At 43.7% G+C, this 18,815-nt stretch overlaps 1 long non-coding RNA gene across 1 annotated transcript; it reads left to right on the top strand.

The window, feature by feature from the left end:
* The first annotated feature begins 2,360 nt into the window (after positions 1–2,360).
* On the top strand, positions 2,361–8,738 carry LOC120411178. Its single transcript, XR_005603570.1, has 2 exons — positions 2,361–2,933; positions 5,089–8,738. It is a non-coding gene; the product is annotated as an uncharacterized LOC120411178 (long non-coding RNA).
* Positions 8,739–18,815: the final 10,077 nt, after the last annotated feature.

The raw sequence follows: 18,815 nt of genomic DNA, 5'->3' as shown, positions 1-18,815 counted from the left end.
GGCGAGCCCAAAAACTGAACAAAACCCTCTTTCAGAAGTGCACAATGATAGATGTATCTTTTTAGAATGCAAATTTAAAAATACCTGTTCTTTTGGAATACTCTCCTATTTCAGGGAATGGAGGAAAAGGTGTGTTTTACTTCTGGAATATTCCACAGCTCTACCTAGGCAGACCTGGATCCAGAGCAGCAGCTCAATCCTGCCTTTCTGTAGCCTCCAAAAAATTGCAATTTGCTTCTAAGGTGGATTTTAAACCTGCAGAAGAAGATTATTTGTCTCTATCATCCCTAAACTGAAAAACTCTGAGATTCAAGCCCATAACTCTCCCCATGAAGCTCCTTCCAGGGGCTCTGAGCGACAAGTACACAGAGTCAGTCATTTGGGTACAAGTTTGATTTTAACATCTCCTGTCGTATCAGGACCCACAGCGCATTTAAAAGGGACAAAAACAAGCCCAGCTTTAACTCCTGGCCAGGCCTGAGGCCTGAGACTTCCTCAGCCTCACACAGGTTCTGACTGAGATGTGAAGGCACCAAAGAGCTGTGCTGCCTTGTTTGCAAAATAGTTAAGCTGTTGCAACCAATTACTGTACCCTTCAAGTATCATGATGAGGAATGACATATGTAAAACTTCTGGAAAGCCTTGTTCACACAGCAACCTCCCTGCTGGAAAATGAAAGGATCAAAACCAGTTGTTAAACCTCTGTCATTGGAACACAGATTAGGGATGTATTTACAGCAGTTTTTTTCAGAACTTAGCGTGGCTCATGATGGAATAAAAGCCAGGTTTGCAAAGGTGATAATAGAGCACAGGTGAGATGCAAAGGGAGCTGATCTTCACTGGAAGCAATAAATATTCCCTCATTTTGCCTCCAAACATGGTTGTTAAATCAGCCCTGACCCCAACTAGTAACAGGTCTCAGGATCAGCTACTGGAATTGAAGTATGGCCTTGGGAAAAAAAATTACTGGCAGAGAAATGTCCTTCCCTGACAGCAACATCTCTCTGCAGGTTCTGGGGAAGGAGCACAAGCCTGCTGACTAATGATACATCCAGAAAAACAGGCAGTGGTTCTAAAAAGCAAATATCTGGTGTTTTACAACAGGATGAAGACAAGAAGGAAAAAATCCTGCTCCTAGAGCAGACAGAGGCACACCAGTAGATATACTCTTAACTGCTTCAGCTCGCATCAAGAGTGAAAAAACCTGGCAAAAAAAGGCTGGAAATGTGGCAGTTTAGTCTAATTGGGAAAAAGTTGGACATGGGATGTTTCTTCTCTGTACATTCCTTGCCATGGAGGAAACGCAGGTGCCAGAGAAGGCTGGCAAGAGAAACGCCCCAGTTCATCAGATTTTTGGTTTCTTTTTGGGTTACATGTCATCTCCAAGGTAAAAGTTTCATTCTGATGTACATCTGACATGTGTAAAATATGAGTTTAGCCCAATACCACAAAGCATGAAACTGGAAAGAAAATTGATTCATTTCAGGGAAAAAAAAAGTTTTCTTTAAGAAGTCAAAAGCTTCATTGCCCAAAAAGGAATTAAAAGCGTGGTCTGTGACTACGCTTGGTTTCTTAGCTGCTTCTGGTGGGCAGAGGGGAAATAATATGAAATAATAAAAGCCAGTATTGCTGGATTCCTGGATTTTTCACCAGATACAGCAAGATATGTAATCCTACTGTGTCAGCAACACCTACAGGTGTGTCTGCAGTAAAGCTCAACCCCACCCTAAGCAAAGATATCCTGAATTTTTTTTTTTCCATCATAACAGGTACCTTTAACACATATGGCTTCCCTCAGCAAGCACTCGTGTCACTGCCCTGGCTCTGTGCCCACACAGGAGGGGGTCACAACTTCCACCTTTGCATTAAGAAAATCTCTTTTCAGCAAGGCTGTTTATCTTGAGTTGTTGTAACATCATTTAGACTCCTTTGCCAACCCCAGAAAAATGGGTTCAATGCCTAAAAAACAAAAATTAATCCTGTCCCTATTGAAAATATTTGTTTTCACACAGAACAAGCTTCAGAATTGTTTGATACATGACAGAACGTGCTGCAGCCACAGAGCTCTCCATCAAACCCCATCCACCACATCAATGAGGAAAAAAAATAATAATTCTTGTGGAGGTTTTGGTTTTTGCCTGCATTTTAACTGAACAATAAGTCATTTAAATTCCACTGGGGGAGCAAAGGAAACATCAGTCAAATCTCACTTGACATGCTCATCACCTGACTCAGTGTCAAATCAAAACATTCTGCTTTGTTCTTCCAATTATCAAACTTGAAGACAAATTACCGCAGCAAAGTCAGGCTCTGCGTATTAAAACCCGTTGTAATGTATTTGAACCCTGATAGTGTGCCCCAGCCAAACCACCTCCAGTTATTCTTATCAGAGCCACCAGGAATGCATCAAGGTTACTGAAATGTAAGCAGTGCTCAATTGGGAAAGAAGAAGCTGAGAAGCAGAATACCAAGGCAGCGAGAAATAGATAAAGAAGGACTGTGCCGCACTGGACTAGAACCAATCCTGTTTTCTGAAAAGTGCGTGCAGAACGCGTGGACAAAATCGAGGGACCAATCAAGAAGTGCGTGATCGTGTGCACAGCAGTTGCAAAATGCGTAAGTAGAGTGCAATGTAAACAATAAAATGTCTTCTGTGGAATCATATTGGTTCGTTGTTCAGAAGTCCTGAGCTCCCGCATGCTGGTGACCTCGCGATGTGATAAACGCTGCGATAATGAAGCAGACAGGACCCTTTGGATTCTGAAGGGGGTCTGTGGAGTGAAAAGGCCGGGGGACCCCATCGGAACCTGCTGCGGCTGGACCGTGGAGGGGGGCAGAGTTGGAGGATGGATCCACTGGAGTCTGGGAGCAGAAGAAAGCTCCTGGGAAAAGAGCTCCGGAAAACGTACGCTGCAGTGGGTACACCCGAAGAGGTGAGTGACCGGGGGCTGGAGGATGGGGAAGGGACTGTCAAAGGAAGAACAGGCCACGTTCAGGGTTCTCCAGCGTATTGTCTCCGAGAGAGAAATTAAATATGACCCAGAGGTCTTGAAAAGACTGTTAAAATGGGGTCAGGAGAGAGGATTTTTTGCCACCCTCTGGAGTGTTGTCAACACCCTTGAGTGGGAAAGGCTGGGAATCGCTCTCTGGGATGGATTAAAAGAAACTAAGGGACTTAGCACAGTATGGAAATTAATAATAACGGTGCTAAGGCAAATAGAAGCAGAAAAAACAGCTGCGGTAGGGGCAGCAGCCCATCTAGAGCCAGGCAGTCCCGCGGCTGCCTTTCCGACGTAAGCACGAGAATTCTTTGGGGGAGTAGACCCAGTTATACCGTCCCTGCCTTCTGCACCCGCGGAGACGGAGTTACAGGCTCCGCAGCCCGCACCAGAACCAGAGAAAATGGAAGTGGATGAGCTCCCCTCTCCACAGCCTCCAGGATTACCTACGGGGTGTCCCGTGGCATCCCCTGAAGAGTTAACAATTGCATTAGGAGGGCACGGATATCCCCCGCGACCCCCCTCACCGCCCGTTCAGATGCAAATGACGGGCATTCAAAGGCAGAGCATTTGCGCAGCTTTGAAGAGGAAGAGCACAGGCGGCAGGAGAAAGAAAGAAAGAGAAAAACAGAAACCGCTACTGGTGGCGGAGGGGAGAAAGAATCCTGAATCAGCTGCTGAATGTGTGTCGCGGTGCCGAGTTTTCGGACGGCGTTGGCCCGGCTCCCCGGGGGGGTGGCCCCGGTGGGGGTCCGTCCGCCCTGTGACTCCTGCCGAGGAAACAGAGAAGGGGGGAAAACCGCGGGAGCGAGAAGGGGATGCGGGGAAATTCCAACCGGGGCAAAAGCTGGAGCGGAGCCGGGGAATGCGAAGAACGACTGATCCCCCGGCTCAAAGGCCGGAGCGGAAAAAAGAAAGTCCTGCCCGCGGCTCCCCAAGCCGCCCTGCTTCCGACAATCCTGCTCGGCGGTGGCAGGGAATCATACGGGAGGCTTTGATTGAGGGTGAATTTATTGCACAAGCGTTCCCGGGAATTGCTGCCCCCGGTAATCCGAACCAACGCCAGTGGGCGGGGCTCAATTGGAAGCTCGTCCGAGAAGGACAAAAAGCTGGGATGCAGTATGGATTAACCAACCCGGACGTGCAAACTTTGTTGCACCATATTTTTACGAGTGGTTTAATGACTCCGTTTGACTGTAGAAAGCTGGCAGAAATCTTTTTGAAACCCACACAGAGACTGCTATGGCAAGCGGGTTGGGAAAGGCGTATAGATGGTGCCGTGATTGAAAATCTTGAGCTCTTGCAAGGGTACCCCAAGCTCAGGCACGTTTACATACAGCAATTCTGCAGCAGTCTCAGCAGCTAGCACGGGAGGCATTCCGTGCTGTCCCAGACATGGGACTTCCGTCACCGTCCCATACAACCGTTAAGCAAGAGGCAAAGGAGACTTTCATGAGTTTCATAGATTCCTTTGCAGATCGTTGGTCTCCTATTTTGCCATTGTCTGTGGCTGTGCTGAATAAGGAAAAACATGTGATGGGTATACTGATGCAGTGGGATGGCCCGGCTAAACAGCCACTAAAGATCTTAGAGTGGGTGTTTTTACCATTCAGTTTGGGTAAATCTGTGACTACGTGAATGGAGGCTATAGCAAAAATTGCAGTGAAGGCACGGAAATGAACATTGGAAATTGCAGGAAGGGAACCCCAAAATATTCTTCTTCCATTATCTAAGGATTACTTGCAATGGTCATTACAGAATTCAGACACCTTACAATGGGCATTGTTGAATTTTCCAGGTCTCATTAGTACTCATTTTCCCCCTCATAAATTTTTTTCTTTACATCAACAGGTCGAAGGACTACCTTGGTTATCAAAGCAACTTGTAGAAGGCCTCATGGTTTTCACTGATGCCAGCCAAAAGAGTTCTAAAGCAGGTCTGACTTGGCAGGACAAAGGCAAATGGCTCAGTGAAATCCTTGAGGGACCAGGAAACTCTTTGCAGGTTCCTGAGTTGCATGCTCTTATCCAGGTATTTGAAAAATGGCCAAATGATCTTGTTAACATTGTTTCTGATTCTCTTTACGTAGTAGGTGCTGTTGAGTGCATGGAGCGATCATTACTGAAAGAAACTCGAAGCTGGCGGTTGTGGCAACTCTTTGTGCAGCTCTGGCAGTTACTTAATTCTCGCAAGCAGGATTATTTTATCACCCATATACGGAGTCACTCTGGTTTAACAGAAGGTCTGGCCTTGGGAAAAGAGAAAGCTAACCAATTGGTGGCACCACTTCGGGCCTCTGCTTCTCCCAATACTGATAAGTTTGGCCAAGCCAGAAGGCCTCACGAATTTTTTCACCAAAGCACAAAGGTTTTACACAAACAATTTGGAATATCACTGCAGAACGCTCAAGGAATCGTCTCAACCTGTCCACAATGGCAGGGTATGATTGGTGGATTGGGTCCTGGGGTTAATCCTCGCAGCCTAGGGCCTCTGCAATTATGGCAAACTGATGTGACTATCTATGCCCCTTTTGGTCGCTTCAAACGCCTTCATGTAGCCATAGATACCTTTTCTGCCATGGTCTGGGCCACTCCTATGACAAGAGAAGGGTCTCGTTTTGTCATTTGACACTGGCAAGGCGGTTTTGCCATAAAGGGCTTGCCTCAGGAAATCAAGACAGATAATGAGCCAGGTTATATAGCCCAATGAACCCAAGATTTCTTGGCTCTTTGAGGAGTGAGGCATAGCACAGGCATTCCAGGTAACTCTACTGGACAAGCCATGATTGGAAGAACACATCAGGTACTCAAAGGGCTGCTTGATAAACAGAAAACAGGAGAGGATGGGCTGAGCCCATAGGACAGAGTACTGAAAGCAGTTTATGTTACGAATCATTTGCGGTTAGTAGGTACTCACAGTGACCCACCAGCATTAACACATTACTCAGGTTTGCAGCAAGATTCTGAATTGATACAGCACCGACCAAAAGTTCGTTTTAAAAATCCTATGCCAGGGTCATGGGAAGGACCTGTGGAATTATTAATGAGGGGAAGGGGTTATGCTTGTGTCATTATAGATGAAGGACCCCGATGGATACCAGTGAAATGGGCTCACCCCTGGCTTGAGAAGGACACTCTGATTCCTAATATTACCGATAAATAAACATTGGGGTTTTTTTACTTTAGGTGTTGCTGCTGCTCAAGCTCTGGTGATGCTTAATAAGGTGAGAGGTTGGACAGTCAAACAGTTAAATGAGATATTCACTGATGTAGATAGTACTAGACACAGGACATTGCAGAATAGAACTGCTATAGATTTTCGTTATTGGCACATGGGCACGGGTGTAAGAATTGTGAAGGAAGCTTTGTAATTACTATTAGCCATTACTGTATTGCTTTGTGTTATTCCATATATAATGAAATTGGCGACCCATTTGTTGGAAAACATAGTAAAAAGGGTTTGGGTGGTGCAAGAAGAAAAAGGGGGAATTGTTGTAATGTATTTGAACCCTGATAGTGTGCCCCAGCCAAACCACCTCCAGTTATTCTTATCAGAGCCCTCAGGAATTCATCAAGGTTACTGAAATGCAAACTGTGCTAAATTGGGAAAGAAGAAGCTGAAAAACAGAATACCAAGACAGCAAGAAATAGATAAAGAAGGACTGTGCCGCACTGGACTAGAACCAATCATATTTTCTGAAAAGTGCGTGCAGAGTGTGTGGACAAGATAGAGGGACCAATCAAGTAATGCGTGATCGTGTGCACAGCAGTTGTAAAATGTGTAAGTAGAGTGTTACGTAAACAATAAAATGTCTTCTGCGAAATCACATTGATTCATGGTTCAGAAGTCCTGAGCTCCTGCAAAAACCCAGGTCAAACAATGTTGGTTTTTATTAAGTGATTACAGCTTCACAGAGGTCAGAAACAGGCTGAGAACTTCAGAGTTGAGATTACTAATTGGGGCGCAAAATTTAGAAAATTGGGAAGGTGTTTTCAAATCAATTCCCAATTCTCTCTGCAGGGTTTTCTGGAACCCTCTGCTAATCATGAGAACTTCGTCATTTTACTCAAACCAACAGGAAAATGCACCCATCCATTGCTCCATCTTTTTTTTGATCAACATTAGTGCCTTGTAGGGGAGGTTGGAGCCTCAGATCCTGAAGATTTCTCTTCCAATTACCTCTTGTAAAATCTCCAACATGGTGTTGCAGGAGGAAAACAGCTTTTTAAAGCTGGTTAAACACTTCTGACATTGCCATCAGTACATATTTTCCAATTGCCTGGGAAACAGTTTAGGAACTCTTCCAAACCCCAAATTACTTGGTGTGTGATGGAAAGGAGACTTCAACACTAGAAGATTTATTGGTGTTCCCCCAGCAGGAAATTAAGAATAATTTCAAGCAGTTGCAGCTGAAGTTTCTGCTTTTTAAAAGGAAGATTTCTGTCCCTGCCCTGTGACCCACAGCCAGACATCAATTGCAGGACATTAATTGAAGTTATCCACAGGGTGTTCATCGTTAACTTTTGCTCATTAAACAGGTTTACCACTCCCCTGCTTTTTCCTTCCAAAGAAACTACGGAGCTACCTTGTTCTTCCCACTGGAACAGTTATTTTACTGTTAACCGAGGAAATCGACTGGTTAAAAACGCCAAATAAAATAAAAAAAACCACTCCAAATAAAGGAGCCTGTAGATGTAGAGATTAATTTCACACTGTGGACACAGCAAGGGAGTTCTAACCCCTAAAAGCAATGTATCCTCTCTGAGTTGTTTTCTGGACTCCTGGCTTTACAAAAGTAAAGGCTCCAAGTCCTTAAAACAGAAAGCACTTTTCTTCTAAAGCAACATTTCAAATATTAAAACTGATCCATTGATCTTTAAGTTCTAGCAGTGATTTTAAATGTTCCAAATAAACCAAATCTGAATGCAGAGCACAGAGGGTTAGCAGTGCCACTGATGCCACTCCAGAGCCATCCCCTCCATCCAGCACCTAAATTATGCAGAAATTGGAATAAATGGAGGAAAGGAATTTAAATTTTGGATGCAGTCCTCAGATGTAACATGTTTTCACACTCATGTGAATACAGGACTCTGAAAGCAGGCAGACAAAGCCCACATGTGGTGTACCCCAAATCACTGAGTGATTATTATCATCCAACTGGCACATGCCAGTTGGGAGGGAATTGTATTTGGTTTAAGCAGCTCACTCTGAATAAGGGTTAAACACTGGCTACTCAGACTTGGATTCTATTTTCATTATGAATTTATCCACCTTTCACTTTTCAGCCATTTAACCACATTGTACATTTGTATCTGTGCTGATTGTTGCCACTGAACCTGAAGGTATATATAAAGAGTATTTTTCTTCCCCCAAAGAATGCAAACTTAAATAATTCAAGACAATACATTTTTCAGCAGCTAAAATGGATTGGCTTGAACAGCACTGTAGATGCTGAAAAGCAGGAGCAGAGGAATTTTCCAGCTGCTGAAGCATTTTGTGAAGTTTTCCTTTCTCGTGCTTTAGCTGAGGAACAGAGAAAGACGGTTCTGTAAATGACTCTCAATCTCGCGCGGTCTTGTTTTGGTTCACTGAAGAAAATCCTTTGAAATAGGCGTCGTAGCATTCAGCCAATCACTCTGGGAGGTGTCGGGTCAAGCAGCCAATAATGTCCTTTCTCTATTGCGAACCAAGTTATATAAACGAGGCGATAATTAATTAAATAATTCCGTTCATCCTGGACCTGAATTTGTGTCATGATTCTTGCCGTCCCTGGGGACAACAGTAACACAGCACCTAAAGAAATACCCTAGTCATGGTCTTCCAAGCATGAAATCCCTTCCACCCAAGAAATTCCAGTGAGGAAGAGAGCTCCTGTGGAAGGAAGATAGGATGACTCTTCTTCTGCTCTGCACTGTGCATTTGGATTATTGCTGAAACACTGATTTCCAACACAATACTGGGTTTCTAATCCCCCCAAAAGATTTTGCTTTTGGCAGAGGAACTCAAATTTTCACTGAGGGGCAATCAGACTGAGAAGCTGAGAGAGACACAGGCACACAAACACCCAAATATCACCACAGTATCTCCAGACTTCTATTCCCTAAGGCAGGGCTAAATTAAATTTCTAAATTATTTTCTCTCTCGATTCACTCTGGCAAAATATAACAGCATCCCACCACAGCAGCCCAGCACAAAGGACGGGGGGATCTATCAGGATTTGCAGAGCTCAGCCAGAGAAAGCTAAAAATACCCAAAAAGCAGCAGAATTGCAACCACAGGTAGGAACCAGAAGACAAAGTTTCAAGTCTTTGTTTTCAGTCTGAAAAGTCCTTTTTTCTCTCAGTGCTAAGTCAAAGTCTTCCACCAAAGCAAACAGTTGAAAATATTATCAAACATTCCTAACCAGGGAATTCATAACCCTGAAATATGAACACAAATTTAGGACAAAGTGATGGCAAACACGATGAAGGTCAAAAGAGTGCAGGATTTAATCCATGCCAGGCTTTCATTTCCGTAATCAAATTTTGGACATCCAACCCTTGATAGTGGCTCTACAAATGACAGATTTCTGCCATTTGGGGTTTGTTAGGTCTTTTTACTACAAATAATCAGTAAAACACAGATTGCAGAGAAGCCTCAAGGCTGAGGAACTGGGCAGGGCAGAGCAGCAGCATGATGTGCTCGCTTCCCCAATCCCGTTTCCAAAGGAATCTAGGGCTATGGAATGCTGCAATTAATTCAGGTATCATTTTCAAGTGAGTTCCTCATCTTGTGGAAAAATGCAATGTGGCAGAGAAAAAACCAGTTTTATGTTTTGAGCATATTCAATGAGCCCCAGTGACACTCAGGTGCTGCCAAGGCCATCCAGGCCAATTTTCCCAAATAATTTCCATAATCTCTTGTGCCTGCATCTGCAGGTGTTTGACTGCGTGGCTTTCAGAGGCAGCTCAGTTTTCCGGACCTCTTATTTTCCATTCTGCTTCAATAAATGCCTCCCTCCTATTTTCACTCACTCAATTTTATTACAACTTCATGTGAAGAATTCCCTTCGGATCATTTGGGAAAGAATATACCAGTCCCAAGGGAGCCTTGAGCAGAAATTTCCGTGGGGATCCTCCTCGTGAAAGCAGCTGACCTCTCCATAAATATTCATCTTTGCAATGTTTAAGGAATAAAATAAAGTAGGAAAAGTCTTCCTATAGGATTATAAAAAGTCTGGCACTTGGCACGTGCACTGAAACAACACATTTTCCATTTTTTTTCCAGAAGCATAAAAATGCTGCTGCTGCACGGCTCTGGCAGTTCTGGGCTGATAATTTGGTATTTCTACAGATGAAAATAATGTCGAGTTTAATAATAATGTATTGTTTAACTCCTCTGGTGTTCATCTGCAGAATCCCAAAGGTTACTAGAGACATTCTTAATGCCCTGAGCAGCACACAAAACTTACAGTTATTTACCAGATGTTGAATTGTGCTAGAGGAAACCCCTCATATTCCAAGCTCTAACACTGCTTCCTGTAGAGTTATTTTAATTTGAGTTTACCTGCCCTTCTGTGAGGGACAACTCCTAAAGCAATTCTACCATCTTGGAATAAAAAAAAAAAAATCCGATAAAATTAAGAAAGAAATCCAACACCTTTGAAGATGTAGCATGAGCAAAGACACAGGTCATTATTGTGAGAGGACCAGTTTCAACACTTTCCCTGTGACTATGAATCAAGGTCTAAAATATCCAGGCATTTAATTTCTCAAACTGTGCTGTCTCAGGATCCAGCTCCAAAGATTTTTGCAGAAGAGAGTTGTCAATGGAGCTGCTGCTGGGCACAGAGGGAATATCTTCCCATTTTCTGGGCTGCACCTAAAGCAGAGGGAAAAAATTCCATGAGCATCAGCTGCATTCCATTCATCATCCTGGAGCAACAATACTGTGGGAAGAAGCACGTGAGCCAGATTAACACCAGTGACAGAGGAACTGGAACCACCTTTTCATGACTTTGCAGAAAACCAGTCATAATTCACCCCCACATAAACCAGACAAGGCTGAAAGTACCCTGAGTTCTGCAAATGAAAGGTGTTAAGTATGTTATTATTATTCAGAGCCATCAATCAGCCACCTTTCAGCAGCACTAAGAATTCAGTCAAAGCAAAACTCTCAGCAGAATTGCTCCAGAACAAGTCAGGCTGCCTAAGGAGTATTCTCAATTCCAGGAGTGCATGGCTGCTGCCAGACCCTGCTCACCTAATGCTGCCTCCTGTACCCAATTACACACTTGTTTTTGTTAATATTACATGAGAAATCCTTACAGTTACAATAAATCACCTCCTGTGAATCCTGCAGCTCAAAATTTTTTTAATGAACGTTCATTGCGGCAAAGAAAAGATCTCCTCAAACAAAAGCACTGGGCAAAAAATGCAGTTTTATGACACATGAACTTCTGCCTTACACTGTCTCTTTAGTGCAGTTTGTTTAGTGAATTTATCTCAGGATGCAACTCTGGAATGCATAAACAGGCAGGGTTTAGGCTCTGTCACATCCACTGGTGACTGGGAAACCAAACAACATCACTGACATTCTGGTTTCATTATACAACCTGAAATATTTTGTTTGAGCTTGATGTTTGGCGCATCCTCCAGCCAGGAGCTGTTTTGGCAAGGATGAATCCTCAGATGTGCCACAGTGAGGGGCCAGAATCCAACACCCACCAGACATGAGCTGCCCAGGTCAGCGGGAAGATAACCCAGCCATAGCAAATTTACCTGGTGTTACTGGTAGCCACAGGGAAAGCCACAACCTGTAATAAGCACTGGAACACTTTTAGGTCAAAACCAAACCATGTTATAAAAAATTGGCAGGTTACTGACAGAAAAGTGTGGGTTGGAATGGAGATAACTGCATGTTGCTGCTTTTGGGAAGGTGAGACCTTCCAACAGATTTTATTCCTAATAATGCGAATAATTAAGACTGGGAGTCAAGTGACACACAAGAAAACAGGGGAAGAACATGAGTACAACAAATATTTACATGTGTGGTGATTTGAAACAGTTGAAAAGTCCCTTCTGTGTTTTTTCATGGAAGTTTTCTTTCATGGAATCACAGGATGGTTTGGGTTTGAAGGAACCTTAAATCCCATCTCATTCCACCCTCTGTCATGGACAGGGACACCTTCCACTATCCCAAGTTTCTCCAAAGCTCCTCCGACCTGGCCTTGGATACTTCAGGCCCTTGCCAGAGCTGTCCAGAGCAGTGGTGGAGTCCCCATCCCTGAATGGATTTGGTGATCTTAAAGGCCTTTTCCAGACCTATTTCTAACCTCTATACAATTCCATGGTTCTCTGTCACCTTCAGGCAAACTGGGGATCTACTCAGCACTACCCACTGTAAATTCCAGTCCTGAATATTTTAGTGACTGAACTGTATTTGGTTAGAGGAGGAAAAAGCAGGGTCTTTAGGACCTGTGTGTTCCCCAGCAGAGACTCAAGACCTGCCCAAACAGTGGTAGTAAAGTGAGGGAACAGCTCAATTACTGCATCTGTGGTACTCAAAGCAAATCCATGTGCCAGAGGCAAAAGGAAAAGCAGCAGCGGCACATAAATGAAGGCATTAATTCCAGTGCATAATGGGATCCAGATGAAACTGGATGTTATAACCAGGAGAAGGCAAAACAGGGAGCTCACTGAGAGCAGCACAGTGGCAGTGACAACACAAGGGACTCCACCTTCCACCAGCAGTGGCTGCACCCAAGGTGGGGATCTCATCCTGTGTCACAATCCAAGTGGGAAGCATTTTCAAGGCCCAAGGGCCACCTCATTCCCAGCACAGCTCCTTGGATGACCTGGGCAGGGGCAGGAGACTCTTTATTCAGCACTGGTCACCTTGGGTCACCTATTTCAAATCCAGGCCTTCCCTTCCTCCTTTAATTTTTAACTTCAGACTGGAGTTGTGCTTTCCACATTCTAATCCTTATCTTCAGGAATGTTCTATGAAATATTGGCATTGTTTTTCAGCTAAATTTCTCCGAAAGCCATGAAAGAACAGAGTGATACTCAGCAGTGGCAGGAGGAAGAGTAACAGGCATGCTCTGCTGCACACATTAATAAGTGAGGCAGTATCCCTGCAGATAGAGGTGGATTAGTGATAACTGATTAGTCCTTATCAAACGTATCTCCAGGTATCAAAAAATGGAGAAGCAAAAAAGCAGGTCAGAAGTAAATCACGTGAAATGGATGGTGGGGAATAAGAACACAAAACCCAAGTCTCTGGGCCATAAAATGAAAAAAGCCTTGGTAAAAGAGCTTTTATCACAGATCTGTTCCCCACAGTGATCAAAACAAGCTCATAAGCAGAAGAGAGTGTGGGAGTGGGAGTCAAACCACACTAAAAATTTGGGATGGGCTCTGGCTGCAAAAATCAGATCTAAAGAAAAATTTTCTGGTCTGATAGCTTTCCAAATAAAAACCCCTGAAGGGCTCTGCCAGGAAGTCCAGCAGGGTTGGACCTCGAGTTCTTCAAGCTGGTTTTGAAGTCTGAGCGAGCCTGGAGCCAGCCTGGAAACAGAAAAAGGGCACGGAGATCTTGTTTATGCCCCAAATCCATGCAAATTGTTTATGCCACAGAAACACTGAAGAGCCTCCGGTGCCGGTTGGACCCTGAGTGAACTCTGCTCCTCAGGATCCACACAAAAGCAGCTGCTTTGCTCAGGGCCAGGAGGAGAATGGGCAAAACAATCATTGTACCTGAAAATGTGTCTGTCTGAATTCCAGACCAAATGTGAAGGAGTGGGTGACACAAAATTTCATTGCACCACCTAATTGGAGTTCTGAAGAAAGCTGACTTGGAAATCCCATGTTTTGGGACAATTCTCTGTAATAACTGCTCCTTTCTAATTTTCAACTGGTCTTTTCCATCCAGAGCACTGCTCCTTCCCAGGCTGCCTGGAATGTAGAAAGAGAAGCAAAAAAACCCTTGAGAGACCATTTCCAGACCCTCTCTTTACAAGGTGGAATTTAAAAGAGAAAATTAGGAAATTGAGAAAATTTGGAAGTTTAAAAATTGGAAAATTTGTTGGAATATGAATTGGAAAATTAAGAGAGGCTTTTCAGACCTCTCACAGAGTCTGAAAAGGATTTTCTGACCCTCTCTTAGTCCCAAGTGCCCAAAGTTTACAGCCTCTTAAGCCAAAATTTGGAGCACAAAAAATCTTCAAAACAATCTCAACAAACATTTTGTTCTCAGGCATTTCAGGAGCTGGGAGGTGACTAGACACAGTCAGATTTTAGGGGCTGAGGAGAGAGGGACATGGAGATGACTCCAGTTGCTAACGAGGATTAAAGTCTGATGGTTTATTGTTAGCTCAATTATCTTCCTACCTCTGATAAAGCAGCCAGGTTCCCAAAAAAAGGCCAAAATTCTCCATTGTTATTCTGCTGTAGCTGAGCTCAGAAAAGGAACAGAATCAGCCACCCTGTTTTTCCATGAATGGCAGAGACTGTGGATCCACAGAGAGAGAAGGGAAAAGCTGTCTCCAGACGATCATGAAAATTTCCTCGGTGGCCTTGGGGGAGGAAGAGAAGTGACATTAAGGTCATTTTGTAAAGCCTTGAATATTTTTCATTCAAAATATGTATCACATTTTAATCAAACCAGTTCGGTGCTATTTCTATCCAAGTAATTTGCATTCTGGCTCTGTCAGAGGGGCAGTTATGAGTCAGCTAAGCTCTCTAATAAAATAACTATCAGAAAATTGTCTTGCATTATTCATGTTAATTATACTGAACCAAAGACTGTAGACAGGAGAATGTATTTTGCATTGTAATATTTTTTTGCCTCATAGAGATTTTAGGAATTGATTGGAGCAAGTTTCTTTCTCAAGAATAAACATGCAGACAAAAACGATGTCAAACATACCCGTGCCTTGACAAACAACAGGAGCTCTGCCTCTGATTTTTTTACCTTGCTGGCTATGGAGAATAGATTTTGTTTCTCTTTAAACAGGTAAAATAAAAATAAAAGCCAGTGCCCCAAATGAGCAGCACACTTATCATTTACGGATGCCTGAATCAAGCCTCTGTTAAGAGGGATGGCAATTTTCCTGGCTTGCCTCTGCTCCCGCCAGCCTGGTATTTTGATTTTTTGATGTAAAATGTTAAAAAGCAACTTGCTCTCTCCTGAGTAGCCCTGTTAAAGATTCCATCTCAGGCTGTAACACAAATACAGTATCTGTTGCTCTCCCTGCCTCTGCAATTCAAATAAACACAAACCTGGCATGAGACAGGCTTGGGGTGCCTGCACCAATAACAACTTTACTGGGAAACTCTGTCTGGGAAAGATCCCCATGAGAGAATCACTGAGAATTTTGGGTTGGAAAGGACCCCAAAGATCTTTTTCCACCCCCTGCCATGGGCAGGGACAACTCCCACTATCCCAGGTTGCTCCAAACCCCATCCAACCTGGCCAATACCAAACCCAAAACTTCCTAAAATGTCACAAACCACCCCAGTGTAGTCTATGAGTGTTAAAAACATCATGAAACACAATTAGCTGAGTGCCATCAACCAAACTCATTAATTCTTCTGTTCAGGTTTTGGTTTTCTACTTTAAAAAACTCAGCATTATGGTTTTTTTGTTACATTTAACAGATTAGTTATCTAAACTCCTTTTTCTTCCAGCATTTCCAGAAATTCTCCTTCAAATTGCTAAAGAAAGGATTTATAAATGTCTGGTGACGCTTGTATTTTTGTTAACAGAACACCTTTGGTATGGAAAGGAAATAATTGGAACAAGGAAGATGTGGGGGGAGAAGGGGTAAACAAAACTGAGGGATTTAAACCCTTGCCTTATTTTTCCCAGCTGTGACAAACCTCATGGAAGGAGTTCCCTACAAATATTCAGGTGCAGGAGCCAGGCTGGGGAAGCTGATTTAATCCCAGACAGGCTGAAGTGGTTCTGTACCTTCCCTACGCCGATCCATCAACAGGCAGCAAGGGAATGGAAAGGAATTTATCACCATAACAGCAGCCAGTTCACATCCATCGTGCTCCACGCTTCCCAAGGGCTCTCTGGAACCCCATTAGCGCGGTATCCTTGAGGATGTGTGACATAAAAGGTCATTAAGTCCCCGTGTAGTTGGGGACGTGGCCATAACCGGTGGCAGATATATGGTGCTGCAAACACCAGCCTGAGATCACTAAAACAGATTGGTGGGCTGAGCACACTTAACCCTAAAGGGCAGGGGGACACCACTCAGGCTTTATTACAGTAATTCCAAAGGTATGGGAATGATAATTGGAGGTTTTACCTAATCATGATTCAGGTTTCTGGTATGTTGGGAAGATGTGTGTGGATCCAGCAAGGTAATGGATAGGCAACCTACAGAATTTCTATAGAACATGGACTAATTATAGAATTTGTGTTGGAAGGAACACTAAAGACCATGGTACCCTCAGAGAATTCAGAGTTTTTCTGAACAGGACAAAGCGATGAAACACTCCCACTGTTTGTAGCCCAATGTAAAGGAGACCATATAAGAAATAGAAGAGATTTGTGGTTCAGACCTTGACTAAAGAGTCCTTCTAAACACCTTCCCATGGCTTTCTCCAAGGAAACTTGCAAATAACCCAGCTCAGCTTATGAACTTCTCTGAATCAAGTTTTAATGAATGCCTGTTATTCTCATTTTTCAGAACAGGCTCTTCCAGTCTTGGGGGATTGATGGCAATTCCAAGTGCAGCACTCAACAGGATTTGCTTTATTATCTGCAGTTTGCACCTCTTAAAAAGAAAAAAGTTGGCATGTAAGGATGAATACAACCAATTAAACTTACACAGTTACAGAGACACCGCTGCCTGCCACTCTCTCTGCTCACTTCTGCAAGGGCTGTTGGTTTTATCTCTACAATGGTCCCCAATGTGACACCCATCTTTGAAGAGTCAGGCTTGCTGGTGTTTTTCATTAATCACTGCGATTACCTGGCCAGACATCATCAGGAGGAACCCCAAATAGTCACTAGACTACATCTTAGTTGTGTTTAGAAAAAAACCATGAATATTTGCTGGGAAAGCTTCAAAGGAGGAGCTCATCTCTCTCCTGAACACCGACCAGCCATTAAGTGGTTTGCCAATGCTTTTATTATTTCCATACTCTGTGCCTTGACCTTTGCTGAAGAATAACATTAATTTATGCTCACATACGTGTACCACAAGTGCACAGACTTCCACACCCCAAATATGAGCCCAATTAGCCCCTGTGACAATACACGAATTACTAGGTCGACTGTAGTTGTAGTAATTCTTCTTAAGGGCTTAAATAACCTTTTTACCAGCTAAATAAAAAAGTTCAGCTAATGCTAATTAAATATAAGGCTGCTTTGCAAAGTGAAGGCAGAAGATACAGGAAGCCCATTAACGAGCTAACAGAATCAAAATGAAGGCGCTTAGCATCAAGCCCTATCAATTATTTCACAGTGAGCATGTCAAGAGCACACAGCAAGTGGCACAGGGTGGAGTTTACCATGCTGGTGTCACTTTAACCAAAGGGGGCTGGAAAGTGGGGGATAAAACAAGGAAAAAAGTCCTGCATGTGACTGACAAGGGGATTCAGAGGACAAGAGAATCTGTGGCTGTTGGGTCACCCCTCACTTCCAGCTTAACTGGAAAAGTTGTTTCTTACTCCACAGCACCATCCACAGCTTCTGCTGAGGTTTCCAGCTCTGGTGGCAGACACTGCCCAGAAAGGTGATTGCTTTATGGGAGCATCATCTGGAATTCTTGAGACGTCAAAACAATGCCAGGAGGAGGATAATGACCGTGCCCTACAGCAGGAATTCACTGAGCATCCTGATGGTCTTTCAGACAGGTGCTTGGTTTTGTTTGGCAGAATAAACTCAACCCTAGCAGTGTCTGATCCATCTGAGCTGGGACAGAGGGGAAAAGAGAGTTCAGATTTCTGTGCCACTGACAAGCTCCAGTTACAAGAATGGATTTCCCTGTCACTGCCTGGAGAGCAGCAAAGCACTCAGTGAGAGTTTTAACCATCAGCCCACATCCTTTGCAGCACAATATTGTGTTAGCAGCAACTCCCTGTGATACTTCTAATTATATTCACCAATGAAACTGTACAAAATTGGGGGTTTTTTTGTGTAATTTTCCTCACTAAATTAAACAAACCAAATCCCTCCATGATTTTCAAGGCTCATTTATAGCATTACATCCCTTTGCATCTGTCCCAGGTTTCAATGTCCTTATGCTAGAGCTTAACCCCAAAGTCAAATATATAATCTCTGACTGGACCATGATTAGCTTGGATTTAGATTCCCAGTTTGATCAGAGGTGAATTCTTTACCAGGCCTTTAACTTTCCACTCTACAACAAATTTTCCACCGCTCTTGTTACAGGGATGCATAAAGAAAAGCTCTTGGAAATTCTCCTCCTTGCTGATCCAAGTCAGTCATTCAGCATCTTGTGGTCTAAACCCATAACTAAATTTGGAAGCTGCTTCGCAAGGACCCAAATAAGTGCTAAAGATGATTATCCAAACTGCTCAGGAGCAGTGTGAAATATCAGATTCCTGAGAAAATTAGCTTTTTTCTCCCACCACAGAGGCTGAACGTCCATCCTGGCTTGGAATGGCAGGTAAGTGGGGCAGTGCTGAGGGCGTTGAGCTGGGACATGGAGCTCCCTGTGCCTGGAGACCCTCCCATTCCAGAGGGGATCATCTGGGACCTCCAGCACAGCCACTCAGGAAGAAACACTCCTCTAGAACGGGGTGTGATCCACTACAGGTTGATGTTGCTGGCCTGCAAACTCATGGAAATGGGGTT

Source organism: Corvus cornix, chromosome 22 (assembly GCF_000738735.6).
Source record: "Corvus cornix cornix isolate S_Up_H32 chromosome 22, ASM73873v5, whole genome shotgun sequence".
Lineage (NCBI taxonomy): Eukaryota > Metazoa > Chordata > Aves > Passeriformes > Corvidae > Corvus > Corvus cornix.
The sequence above is the reverse complement of the archived record's forward strand: the minus strand, read 5'-3'. Positions and strand labels throughout refer to the sequence as shown.